The sequence below is a fragment of the Curcuma longa genome, chromosome 2, assembly GCF_044706935.1.
Source record: "Curcuma longa cultivar G26 ecotype Majalengka, Jawa Barat chromosome 2, ITB_CL_G26_1.1, whole genome shotgun sequence".
Classification (NCBI taxonomy): Eukaryota; Viridiplantae; Streptophyta; class Magnoliopsida; order Zingiberales; family Zingiberaceae; genus Curcuma; species Curcuma longa.
Window position 1 is genome coordinate 1,261,905 of NC_133862.1, and position 15,160 is coordinate 1,277,064.

Here is a 15,160-nt window from a genome sequence, read left to right on the forward strand (position 1 = left end):
GGCGGCAAGGTTCGTCTTCCAATTCGTCTTAATCTAACTCCTAATTGCATGGAGAACTATGACATAATTCCTCTTTCTCTTTTGTAAGCATAGAGAGCTGATGCTAAAATGTTTAGTTTTTCTTCATCGTCGTAATTAACATAAGTTTCAAATCTGCATGGATTTTATCATGCTTCTCGATGCAGGTCTATGATGTGACCAAATTCTTAGAAGACCACCCTGGAGGAGAAGAGGTTTTGTTGGCATCAGTCGGTAAATCTATCCATACATTAATGTTTTCCCCTTCCCCCATCGTACAATAAATCTGTCAGTAACAGAGTTTAATGTGTTGAGCATGTCTTAATTTGCTTCCGTAGGGAAAGACTCGACTAATGATTTTGAAGACATCGGGCACACGAAAAACGCAAGGGCGATCATGGACCAGTATTACGTAGGCGAGATCGACGCTGCGTCCATCCCTAAAAAGTTCAAATACACTCCTCCCAAGCAACCTTTCTACAATCAGGACAAGACTCTCCAGTTCATCCTTAAACTCGTCCAGCTTTTGATCCCGATGACCATCTTGGCGCTGGCTCTGAGTGTCAGAATCTACACCAATCAATAGACTTAAGAATTTCCTCCCCTCCTCTCCCTTCCCGTCCTCTCCCCTCCCTTACAACAACAACAATATGTACCACTAAGTTCAGACGCTGTGTCCTTACTGTAAGACCGCTTTCTTTCCCTTCATTTAATTTGTGTGATCGAATAGGTTGGTGAGTTTTATGACCGTCGTTACTGTAATAATGTCATCGAGTGGCTTTGAAGATTTGTCCTGCGATTTCTTAGCTTGTTAATTACTTGTTTGAGTCGCTCTTTTATAAAACCATATAAATTGCAACGAGCCAAAGAAATTGATGATATCTATCCTCGCTCGTTCATCTTATCTTGGTCATTTAATACCTTTAGTTTTGTTTTCGTACTGCTGACAACCTACTGTCATGTTGCTCGTTTTGCTTTTTAGTTCGTACAAACAGGAATTGATTTTAAATAGATTTTTAATAAGCAATGCTATTCTAAGTTCACACAAAATTTAATAGAAACATAATGTGGTACACGTGATTAATATTTAAAAATGGGCAAATACAGTATAAGGGAATTTAAAAAAAAACCAAATCATTAAAGGACACCCCATTTTTATTTATCATCAAAATATCAGTCTACTGATCATTTTTTCATACCAAAAAAATGCTCATGTAAATTTTCCCGCGCGTCCAAAACATTACATCCTCACTTGTCTACCAATAAATTGGACATGAAGCCTAATCAGGAGAAACCTATAGTGCTATATGTAGCCATGCTCTTACACGTACCTACTCTTTTCCAAGAACATTTCTCCACTTAGCCTTCCAATCATCGTCCAACAAGATTGTTACAAGTTCTCTACGAGACTAAGTTGCAAAGAAGACACCTTAATACCATGAACAATCCATTAAAGATTGGTACAAAATGCTTAGAGATTTCATGGTTTCTGATTTTAGGACTTTAATTTGTTGCAAAGAGTTTTAGATGTTATTGTTTAGGATGCCTTGTTCATCTTTTAGAGTTTATGTTTTAAAGTTTGTATAGTCATGTCATTGCTAGAATCTTAAGGGGCATCTAGCAATTTTATAGTGTTAAATCGACTTAAACTTATATAAATATCAAAAAAAGTAGTAGGCTTGGAGCCCCATGTTTGTCACTTTGGATCTATTAGTATTTTAACTTTTTTTTATATAGTTTTGTAGGTGTTGGTACAGGGAACACCAGAATTAAACCTATGTTTTGATATTGGTAAAAGTCTAAAGTTAAGTATTATTTGTGAAATGATGAACTGATCTAAGCGTGCAGATAGCATAACAAGCAAGTTCTAGTTAGATGCTAGGCAAAGAAAAATCCAAACTGAAGGCTTAGTAAGGAAGTTCTAATCGGAAGGACTGGAAAGAAATTTTGACAGATCAAGGACACTAGATAGAGGGATTCGATGGGGTCTGAAGAACCAAGATAGAGTTGGATCAGAAATTGAGGGTCAGAGGATCATATGCTGAGTAGAAAGTCTAAAGAAATTTAGAGGATCGGATATTTAGCAGATAGGTAAAATCTCCTGAGAGGAATAGATGAGCACGCATTCTCATAGAGAGGAACAATAAGCATCGATTTAACTTAGAATTTCACTAAAAATCCAAAAGTAAAGACTAGATTGTTGTAAAACTATCTTAACATAACTTCCTATATTGTATTTGTACTGTACTAACTCTTTGATGCAGAAAAATGAGGTTAAAGGAAAATCAGAAACGCTTCGTTAGCTGCCGCCCAACAGCAATCCAAGCACTTGAAAGGGTTCTAGACGCCCAGAGATGATAGAATCACGGTGATCACGGGGATCGGATCAGAATCAGATTAGATCGAGCTAGGGGTGCCCAGAAGGAGATCCGGGCGCTCAAAATGACTAATAAACATCGTGCTCTAAAATTTTGATTCTACACTAAAGTACTTGTTGGTGCAAGAAGCACTAGTCTATCCCTAAAGTTTCGATGTTTAATAATACACCTAGGTTTAGTTTGTTTGACTAATGGTTAATGCAAACAAGACCTAATATTTAAAAGCAAGTGAAATCTAGTCAGGTCAAGGTTGAGCAGAAGACTAGCAAGAAGTCCTAGTCGGTTAGACTGGGCAAGGAGAAGTCCTAGTTGAGGTTAGATAGGGAAAATCCTAGTTGGAGGCTAGGCAGGGAAAGTCCTAGCTATATATTAGGTAGAGGAAATCCTGATCTAGAAGGTTGGGCAAGGGAAAGTCAAAACAGGTCAAGGGTGATCAGATATTTGGTAGGTGAGAAGTCTACCTATGGAAGTGACTAGTCCTAACTGGAGGTTAGCCAAGGGAAAGTCCAAACAGGATGCTTAGCAGGTGGGAAGTCTACCTATGGAAGTGACTAGTTCTAACTGAAGGTTAGGCAAGAAAAGTTCAAACAAAATGTTTGATAAGTGGGAAGTCTACTTATGGAAGTGACTAGTCCTAACTGAAAGTTAGACACGAGTAAGTTAGTAGGTTAGACCTACAAGGTAAGGCTAATATAGGCCTAGTAGGCTAGACGGACTACAGATAGACTTAAGTTGCTTGTTTATTTGTATGTTGTTCTTGTAGAGACTGGGAGTTGGAAACAAGATGGAGGAAGCATAGATGAGCAAACAAAAGCAAATAAGCAAACAGAAGCAGTTGAACCAAGTTCGGAGTCAACTCAGGTCAAACCCAAGTTGACTGAATCCGAGCGCCCGGATGTTACTCCAGGTGCCTGAATAGTCCAGGTGTCTCTGGATGATCTAGGCACTCGGATCAAGAAAAATTAGCCCCGATAAAGACTTCAAGAGATCGAATCAGATCAAATTTGTTCCAAACACCCGGATAAGAATCCAAGCGTTTGGAAATGTCTTTATAAGAGTCTTAACGTGCACCCCCAAGATACACAATCAATACTCCTCATTTGCCATCCTATGGTGCTGCTGAACGTGAACAAAGCCTGGCTCATGCAACCAGGGAAGTTTTAGGAAGAGTGCGCGGTGCTCAAGGACTTCCAGATCGACTACATGAGAGTTTATTATTCTTTTAATTCTTATTGTCTTGTATTTCATTTTTATTATTGATTGGATTATAAGATGATTTTTTTGCCTTTGGATAAAGGTTGAAAAGGAGACCACAGTGGACAGGCGCTTCTATATATAGGTCTTGGATGTACTAACCTTAAGGGTTAGGAACCAAGTGAATCCGCGTATCATGTCTCTTATTTACTAATTCCACTACTAAATTTATATGATAGTAACGAATGAACGAACAAAAAGCATGCGCTATTCACCCCCTCTAGCACGCCCACTAGTCCTACAGTACTGCTCCAACGACTTTACTTAAATCCGTAATCTTTTGTCGGTAGCTTTCTACTCTTTACTCATCTTTTTTTGTGCTTTAAATTATAAGGGACCGATAAATTTAGTACTAGTTCTTTTCTTTGTAAAAGATGAAACCTCTTTCTTTTTAAGGAGGATACTAGTAAATTTTCAATTAAAAGTGATCTACGACCACGGGTCTTGGAGTAGTAGCCGCAGGCTGTGAACCAAGTAAAAAGAAAAGAGTCTCTTTCTTCTTTCATATTTCTATTTTTCCACTATGTCTCTATAAAAAGTGAAAAAATGAAAAGTACTATTCACCCCCCCCATCTAGCGCGTTTTCGATTTTACAATTGATATTAGAGCGGGGGCGCTCTGAATTAGTGCAACCACTATTTGAGCATTCTTTTTGTCATTTTATTTCTTTGTTCATTGTTTTATTCTTTCTTGCACTACTAATTCAAAATTAAGTCTTAGAATATTTTTTCTTTTTCTTTTATTGAGTGTAAGATTTTTTAATGGTCCATCAAGAAACCTACAGTGCATAGCCTGACCTCCCCTCTTCTTTGGGGAAGATTTCGAATACTGTAAGGGCTGGATGAAGTTCCACTTAAAAATCTAAGTGGATATGTGGATTATCATCCAAACTAGGTTCACACTCCAGGCTGACAAAAAAGGAATCTCATAACCCTGCGAAAAGTGGGACAACACCACCAAACGAAAAATCAAAGCAGATGCTAAGACTACCTAGACTCTATAGTGCGACCTAACTAAGGAGGACCTTAACCGGGTAGGCCCCTTCATTAACGCAAAAGACTTATGGGATAAGTTAATCGAATTACATGAAAGGACCTCCAACACAAAGGTAAGTAAAAGAGATTTAATTTTAAATGAATTATATAATATCAAGATGCAGGAAGGAGAGTTTGCAAGTCAACTACACTGACGGATCCAAGATCTTTTGAATGGCTTACATGCAATTGGGCAACCCATCGAGAACTGAGATATAATAAGGTATGTGCTAAAAGCGTCTCGAGAGAAGTACTTTATGGACCATTAATGGTCGATGCTTATAAGGTATCTCAGGACCTTTCAAAACTTAAGTTAGATGAATTATTTACTGAATTTGAATTGCATGAGCAGACTAATGCTACTCCGGTCGAGAAGGGTATTGCTTTAATTGCAGGTCAAATTAAAAAGGAGCCAAAGTCTAAATTCTGACCTGAATCCAAATCTGAAGATGAATCAAATTCAGAAGACAATGATGAGATCACCATTGAGCTAGTCAATCTAGTTTGGAAGATGTTTAAGAAAAAGAAGAGATTCAACAAGTCCGAAGTCAAGAAGGTGATCCAGTCCAAGAACAAACAAACTAGACCAACTCGAACTGTGAAGACCAAAGCCAAAGTAATTTGCTATGGGTGCATCGAAAAGGAATATTTCAAGACAGAATGCCCAAATCTGAAGAAAGATAAAGCAACATGAGATGAATCTTTGTCAAAGAAATTGGACGAGGAAGAACAAACAAACTTCCTAACACTACCAACACGAGAGCAAATGATCGAGATCGAATCTGAGCCTGACTCTAAAATCAAATCTGAAGCTAAGGATTTGTATTCGATTCAGAAGGTCCAAATCCTACTGTAAGTCATCAATTAGTAGAAAAACTATATTCAATGATTTCTTACTTAACTCGCAAGTTAGCTAAGTCTATAATCTAGGTCAAGTCACTCTAAAAGGAGATAACAATCCTTATGAAGAAGATTAGTCCAAGTTACTCAACTTTAGATGTTCAAAGTGGAGCTTCAACTCAAGTTCAACAACTTGAGAAAGAAAATTCTACCTTGAAAGCTTAAGTTGAGGATCTTAAAAGGTTCATTGAAATGGTTCACTTGGGCTTCAAGTACCTTGATATGATGCTTGAGACTCAAAAGGTTGCGTCAATCAATCCAGACTCAGATATAAAGCTAAATCATAACACAAATCATAGTTGTCATTAGTAAATCGAACCAATAGACAACGAGTCCAAGCATGGATTTTCAAGTCCAACTTAACTAATCAAGTTAAACTAAATCAACATTGGATCCCTAAGGATCAGATTCATTATCTGATCAGACCAATTTAGGGTCTTGATCCAAGGGGAGCCAATATAAAAATAATTTTAATTAGATAATTGCATGATTATCCGATTTACTATTTTGATACATGATTAGTTTAATTTTATGTTTAAATTAGAATGGTTAATTAGAAAAAGGTCAACCTAATCTTACCAACCTAGCATCGAAAGGGATTGGAAAGGTAGTAGGTTAGGAAAGTTGGGGCGAAGCATGTCGAAATTGAATCATATGTGTTCTACATGATGCATTCGGTCTAGTGGAACTAACTACTATCTCAGTTCAACATAAGCTAGTTAGACCAAGAGTTAGTATTAAGTCCCTTGGACTGATTGTTTCAAGAAAGCTCTTTGTCTTAGGCATGTGGTACTTTAATGACATCCATTGTGACTCACCACAGCCTGAAAGTTTATCCTAAAAACACCAGCTTGACAGACCCAAAGATAAATCTAAATCTAACAAAAGGTCAGATAAACCTCTAGGCTCACAATTGAATTAATCAAGAATAAAATTGACAAACAGCTAACACAATCCATAGGACTAACATGTTTAACAATCTAGAAATGGGTAAGATGGACTTAAGACTTAATGTTAAATCAATTCAATATAACAAATCAATTAATCTAAAATTAAATAATTAAATAATATAAAACTAAAATCTAATCTTAAAATAAACAAAATTGATTTAGCACCAACCCAATTGAACTTTTTAGACTTAATTAACCAAATAAGACAACTAGGAATGCACCTAGTAGAGTAGAATTTTTATCTGTGGTCTTCAAACCTTATGTTTTAAATTAATTTTCAAAAATTATACTTATAATTTTTAAAACTTATATTTTTCAAAAACTTATGTTTTTAAACTTATTTTTTAAAATTTATATTTTTCAAAATATATCATTTTAAAATCTGGACTTAGCCTAAGTCTTCTCATAGAAAGCACAAACATATAGATTTAGGCAGTCAACATCTCACAAGTACCTTAAAATTAACTTGCTTGTATATTGAGCCACTTAGAATGGTGTGAGATACTTAGGGTCAAGCCTGGATTTCAGATGCTTATGTCAGTGCATCATCATAAATTTGGGCTATAAATACGAGTTAACATTGAATAGGTTAAGTAATCCATCATAGTAAATGACTAGTTGAAAATCCACAGTTAATTTGACTAACTTAGTGAAAATTATTATCTTTTGATAGTCAGTTAGTAACAAAAGTTAAACATGTTAATAAGAACAATTTCATAGATGTTGTATTTTTAAAATATTATATTTTTAGATGATGCATGCTTGGACTATAGGATTTAGTTATTCTTTTACATTATAATTCATCTTAGATTAAATCTTCAAATTGTCACTTAGAGCATTCTTGAATGTGCTTTTTACTAAAAACTTTCATTTTTTGAAAATCTTATTAAGTTTTGAAAAGAGTGAGTCGCCTATTTTTTGATGTATGTCAAAGGAGGAGAAAATAAGGAGGTTTAAAAGTTTTTAAATATTTTCAAAAGGATGTCTTAATTTAAGGGGGAGTTTTTAAAAAGAGATCTTAAATAAAGGGGAGCTTAAACTCAGGGGAGTAAACCTTCTTTATGAAAAATTTAAACTTAATTTTAAACCAGATTGTTAAACATCAAAAAAGGAGATATTGTTAGTACAGGAAGCAATAAAATCGAACTTATATTTTAACATTAGCAAAGGTCTAAAGTTACGTATTGTTTATAAATTAATGAATTGATCTAAGCGTGCAGGTAGCACAATAAGCAAGTTCTAGCAAGAAGCTAAGTAAAAAAAAAAATCTTAGTTGGAGGCTAGGCAAGAAAGTCTTAGTTGGAAGGACTAGGCAGAAGTCTTGACAGATCAAAAACACTAAGTGGAGAGACTCGATGGGGTCTGGAGGACCAAGATTGAGTTGGACCAGAGACTAGGGGTCAAATGATCAAATGCTGAGCAGAAAGTCCAAACATGTCTGGAGGATTAGATATTTGACAGAGAAATAAAATCTCCTAAGAGGAGTAGGTGAGGATGCATTCCCATAAAAGGGAATAGTAGGCATTGATCTGACTTAGGATTTCACTAAAAATCTAAAAGTCAAGATCAAATAGATGTAAAACTATCCTAATATAACTTCCTGTATTATATTTGTACTGTGTTAACTCATTGATGCTAGAAAATGAGGTTAGAGGAAAATCAGACTCTGAACGCCCCGCCCCTATTGGATCCGGATGCCTAGATAAGAATATTTCAAGTCAGCAAAGCAAATAAGGTGGTAAGCGGAGATTAGCCAGGACACCTCACACTCTAGGCGTCCGGGGATGGATAAGTCATAATAGGATACGAATCAGATATGCTTCACCAGCTATTGCCACATCAACAATCTAGGCGCCCAAAAAGATTTCAGGTGCCCGCAAATGATAGAATTATGGTGATTACAGGATCAGATCATATTAGGATTGGATCAAATCAGATAGGGCTGGGGGTGCTCGGAAGGGGATTCAGGCACTCAGAATGACTAATACAACGAGGCCACGATCAACAACTCTGTACAATAATTTTCTACCGCCTCTTGCTTCCATCATGCCCTAAAACTCTGATTTTATGCTGAACTACTACTTTGACAACTTTGCTTAAATCCGTAATCTTTTGTCGGTAGCTTTCTTCTCTTTACTCATCGTTTTTCATGCTTTAAATTATAAGGTACCAATGAACATGTTATTGGTTCTTCTCTTTGTAAAAGATGAAATCTCCTTCTTTTTAAGAAGGAGGATATTACTGAATTTCCCATCGAAAGTGATCAACGACTGCGAACTTTGGAGTAGCAGCCGTAAGTTGTGAACTAAATAAAAAGAAAAGAGTCTCTTTCTTTTTTTATATTTTTATTTTTCTGCTACGTCTTTATAAAAAGTAAAAAAGTGATAAGCACTATTCACCCCTACTCTAGTACGCTTTCGATCCTATAGTAGGTTCATGTAGTAGTTGTTGGATCACTGTAGAGGCAAGAAGGGGGTAAATAGCCAAAAACATATGTTTATTTTTATTTCTACATAAATTGTTATGCAATGGAAATATGTAAAGAAAATGACAATAACAAAGAATGCAAACTAAGCTTAAGATGTAGATGTTTAACGTGATTCGAGAACCTTTAGCTCTTAGTCTATGACCTATGATTCTTTAGGTGGGATCACCACTCAAATCATCACTAATTTTCTCTTTCTCATTAAACAATTGAAGGTAGAAAACCTCTTACAAGATCTTTTTACAAAATGGAGATGAGCACAATCCAACGTTTAAGGTTCCTTATATATCTTAGAATTCTTTTTACTGTAGTTAAATGGGATTCTTTTGCATTGGATTGGTATCTAGCACACATACCTATTGCAAATAATATATCAGGTTGGCTTGCTGTTAGATATAGTAGACGTCCTATTATGCTTCTATAATATTTTAAGTCTACTTGTTTTCCTTCAGGATCACTGTCAATATTTACATTAGTTGCTATTGGTGTTTTTATATTTTTTGAGTTCTCCATTCCAAATTTGGTTATTAGGTCTTTAGCATACTTGGTTTGATAAATGTAATTTCCATCTTTAGTTTATTTTATTTGTAGACCTAAAAAGAAATGAAGTTCCCCTACCCAGCTCATTTCAAATTCACTTTTCATCAACTCCACAAATTCTTTTAAGTATTTAGTATTGGTTGATCCAAATATAATATCATCTATATAAATTTGAGCTATGAAGAAGTCTTTTTCTAAGGTTTTTACAAACAAAGAGGGGTCAATTTATCCTTGTTGAAAGCCTTTTGAAACTAAGTAAGTTGATAACCTTTCATACCATGCCCTAGGTGCTTATTTTAGTCTATACAAGGCTTTCTTAAGTTTGAAAACATAATCTCACTATAACAAATTTGACTTTCCGCAGCGCGTAATTAAGCTATCCACAGCGCACATCGCATGCTGCATAACCCTAAGCTGTTGAAACTTATAATTCATTCGCAACGCGTGGGGCGTGCGCTGCGGAAAGTTGCATCTGCAACACGCGGGCGCGCGTTGCGGAAAGTTGCATCCGCAGCACGCGGATGCGCACTGCGAAAAGTTGCATCCGCAGCACGTGGGCACGCGCTGCGGATGCAATTTTCCACAGCGCACGCCTCGCGCGCTGTGGATAATTATATTCTTAAAATACAATATACCTATATACATAAATATAATACAAATACAAATACTATAACCAGCTCAAAGCTCTAATATTTGTAATCCAACACACAAATACCACATACAAAATATCAGATGTCGTCATATTCACAGTTATAAAATCAGAGCTTAAACAATTTGCATATATATCAGAGATAATCAACTACATTTAGTTAGATAAAACAATCCAAATAAAAATTCATCTTTACTACAAACAGTATATGGTCAAATCTATATTAGTCAGACAAAACTATAAACATTGATGCCCAAGCGACTGTGCTTCCTATTGCATCAGGTAGAACCATATACAAGTCTGTGTGCATTTAGCTGCACAAGATTAACTCAAAACCAAAAGCAAGCCAACAAACAATCAAAGTGTGGAAAGAAGAAAATCTAAAACAGATAAGAAATGCATAACCAGCAATAAGGTAATTTTCTGTATATGCCAATGAAACTTTATGCTATAACACCTATTTACAGGTTCAAAAAAAAATCAGTAGCATAATGCAGAAAGTTGATGAAGGTATCATTTTTGCCTTTCATTCATATTCAAATCTTACTTGTATGAAGTCTTGAGAACTTGTAAGTTGTCAAGAGTGAAGTTCTCAATGGTACTTTTATGCTCTAAACGTTCCACATTGGACCAAATTGGAAACTTTAGAGCATAATCCACCTGAACAAAACTCCAAATTTGTGAATGTTCAGACATGGTTTTTCTTTGCAAGTAACAACTTTTTGTCATCAAAAGGCAATCGACCATTTACCTCTTGTAAACCAATTGGGATTTCGGTTGGTGGTTAATGCTTCTTTCAGAAACACTCTTGACCAGGAGGCCAATTTGTCTAAACCTTGCTCGTTGGGATATCCTTCCAATGTATTGTTAAAATAGTGCTCATCATCACCGAGCTGACTTAAGCAATCTGCACCACATCAAACCACCATCATTGTCACCAATAAATATCATACATTTGATTCATGATAGACATATAATAATCACCTGAAGATACATTGTATCCATTCAATCGAAGAAGGTGAAATGCCTTGGCACATGTAGCTATGTCTGAATGGATTTCTTCCTCTTCGAGTAACCAGCTTCTACATAAGTCAAAAGGAAGCTTTGTTTAAAACGAATCACAATCAATTGCAAGAATTAATATTATTTAGCAGTACACCTATATGTTTTATCCAAGATGCTCTTTATCTCAAGTCTGAAGTGCTCGACTATTCCCAACTTTTCAATACTGTCAATCAGATGAAGATGTGTATGCACATTCACAGGATATAATGTAGAAACTGTCAAGAACCACAAGCAGATTTAAAGTAATAAATGTGTAAAAATTAGTAAACTCACTTCCATCATTCATAAAATGTGGGAATTTGATCACTTGAACCGTCGTCAAACTTCAATAGAAGAGAATGCAAGTATTCATGTGCCTTAGAATCATAACGATGCATCATTGCAGTAGCAGTTGTGGCAGGTGAGTTGAACAATGATCCATTTTTCCGCTGATATTTCATAGATTCCTTCCAGTCATGTGCATTCCCTAATCCTTCAGCAACATAAGCTAAGTAGGTTTCTCTTGTGTTGCAACTTCCTTGTTCTCTTACATGTTACAAACAAGTCTAGGCGGCTAGGTGAGGGCGGGCAGAGAGGAGCAGAGAGGAACGGAGAGGGCATGGAGAGGAAAGGGCGGCTAGGCGAGCGCGATCGGGGGAACCTCGTGGGTGGAGAGAAGCGGAGACGAACAGAGAGGACGTGGAGAGGAACTGAGAGGGCGGCAAGGCGAGCGCGGTCGGGGGAACCTCGCCAGCGGAGAGCGGAAGGAAAACCTCACGTAAAAGCTGCAGCGGCAGGAACTCGCGTAGGCGGCTTGGTCGGGGGAACTCGCGTAACAGCAGCAGGAAAACCTAGCGTAAAAGAAAGAGCGGATTCGTGAGAAAAAAATTTATCAATTAATCTTTTTTAATAGTTTTTTTAACAACGTACATCTATGTGTGTTGTTAATGATATTTTTTTAACCTCTTTTAACAGCGTATAATTTTTGCACGCTGCAAAAAATAGTATTCGCAATGCATTGTTATTTGTGCGCTGTTAATTTTAAAATATAACATATTATCTGCAGTGCACTTATTAGGTGCGCTGTAAAAAATATTATTAACAACACATTATAATTGTGCGTCGTTAATGACATGTTGCGGAAAGTCAAATTTGTTGTAGTGTCTGGATGGTCTCAAACCCTAGTGGTTGACCTACATAGACTTTTTCCTTTATGAACTCGTTCAAGAAAGTGGATTTTATGCCCATCTAATAAAGCTTGAATCCTTTATGAGCCGTATAGGCTAACAACATTCTTATGGATTCAAGTCTAGCTATGGGTACATAAGTTTCATCATAATCTAATCTTTCAACTTGATTAAACCCTTTAGCTACTAATCTAGCTTTATTTCTTACTATCTCCCCTTTTTTGACTGTTTTGTTTCTGAAGACCCATTTGGTCTTTATTATAGATTTATTTTCAGATTTGGGAATTAGATCCCACACCTAATTTCTCTCAAATTGAGCTAACTCTTCTTGCATAACTATTATCTAGTTAGGGTCTGGTAGTGCTTCTTCTATTATTTTTGGTTCAGTACTGGAAATTAGAGCTATCTGACTTAGGTTTCTATAGGCTGACCTGGTTTGTACTCCAAAGGTTGGATCACTCAAAATTTGATCAGTTGGGTGACTAGCTCTCAGTCTTGGTGCTTGAGTAGTTTCTGGCTCAGTTAGGTTTGGGTTCGACCTATCCTCAGGATCTATTTCTCTAGTATTTGGTTGTAACTCTTCTTCTTCTTATTGATTTGATTCATTAGATTGAGTATTAGGTTCATTGAGTTGATTTTTATTTATTTGAGAATTATCTTCATCAAATACTACATTTATGGTTTTTTCAACTTTTAATGTTTCTTTATTATATACTCTGTAGGCTCTACTTGTGGTTGAGTATCCTAGAAATATTCCTTGAGAAGTTTTAGAAGTAAATTTTTCTAGGTAGTATTTTGTATTTAATATGTGTACGTTGCATCCAAATACTTTTAAATAATTTAAATTAGGTATTTTGTTATAATATATTTCATAGGATGTTTTGTTATGATTTTTATTAATTAATATTCAATTTTGTATATAGCAGATTGTACTTATTGTCTCAGTTCAAAATTTGTTAGTTAAGTTGTATTCATTTAACATTGTCCTAACTGCTTCTTGTAGGATTCTATTCTTTCTTTCCACTATTCTATTTTGTTGTGGGGTTCTAGGACATGAGAACTCATGGTGGTATCCATTATCTTGACAAAATTCGTTGAATTTAGAATTTTTAAACTCACCACCATGATCACTATGTATTCTTTTAATTTTTATATCTTTTTCATTTTCTAATAATTTACATAAATTTGTGAATTTATCAAATGTTTCATCTTTAGTTTTAAGAAATTTTACCCAAGTGAATCTAGAATAATCATCTATTATTACTAAGTAGTATAGGTTTTCGCTTAGTGACTTAGCCCCATGAGAATCAAAGAGGTCTAAGTGTAATAGTTCAAGTATTGAGTTAGTTTGATTTTGATTGGTTGCCTTATGTGTTGACTTAGTTTGTTTACCTTGTTGGCAAGCATTACAAATTTTATTTTCTAGTGGTATTAACTTAAGTAGTCCTCTTACTAGGCTATTAAGTAATAAAAAGATCGAATCCACAGGGACCGTGGAATTACTTACTAGATTTAGCACAAAAAGGTGGAGAGAAAACTGAGCATGAGTTGTGTGGGGGAGATGGGAGTGTTCTAAAGTACTTTATCCTAGAATTCGGAGAAAGGAATCGACTGTGACACTGGGTTGTGAAACGATCCTAGGACTTCGGACTCCTCAGAGTATGGATTGATTGACTTGGATCCTCTACCTTTCCTCAATAATTGTTCAATTGTAGGGATGTTAACCAATTTATCCAATTCGACCTCGTCAGGTATCCTCGGAATAAAGCATTGGTGTTCTTACGTCACTCGTTGTCGGTTTGAGATGGTTCTAGAAGCCCGGTTCAAGGCATTCCCGTGTCACTCAGGCGCCCCGGAGTACTAAAAGAACCCTATCCCCTGTCACAGGATATCTTTTTACGGACCTCTCCCCAACAACGAATGACCGCTAACTATCCCTCATAAGAATTAACTATGAATTAAGAAACCCCTCGGAAACTCGCCCGGTTCAAGGCATTCTTCCTGTCACGAAGCGCCCCGGTGTACGGCCTAATGATTCCTCAATTCACAATCAATCCCTACCCTCATGGATTCATACACACACAATTTATCATTCATCACACAAGCACAAATCCACAAAGCAATAGACAATTATATCATTGAAATCGGTAGATTAATCAAATCCAAATACAATCATCCAATACATCTGATTCATCCTACATCCTAGAATCTAGGGAACTACTCCATATCGTGGAGGTTACAAGCCAAAGGAAGGAAAGAATACATCTTAATCCAAAGATACAACAATGAAATGCAGGAAATAAGACTTATCTTCTTCCTCGGACTGCAAACTCTGCGTAGATGGGATGAGGATGGAATGGAGCAGTCGGATCGGTGGATGGATCGTCGAATCTCGCTCCGAAACAGGCGTCGGTGGCTCTAGAACAGCTCCGGTGGCTCTCCAAGGTCTCCCCCCTTTCTTAGGTCACTAAGAGGACCTATTTATATGCAGGTCACGAAGTCAGCACGCCCCGCTCACACGGCCGTGCCTGGGAGGCACGGCCCCGTGTGGGCATCGTTCACTGGAGGAGGCACGGCCGTGCCTTGGGGGCACGGCCGGAGGCAGTCAAGCTTCTGTTTTGGGGCACGGCCGTGCCTCTGGGGCACGGTCCAGACTTGGCTCGGCTCTGTTTGAAGGCACGGCCGTGCCTGTGAGGCACGGCCACAGCCTGTCTTCTCTTC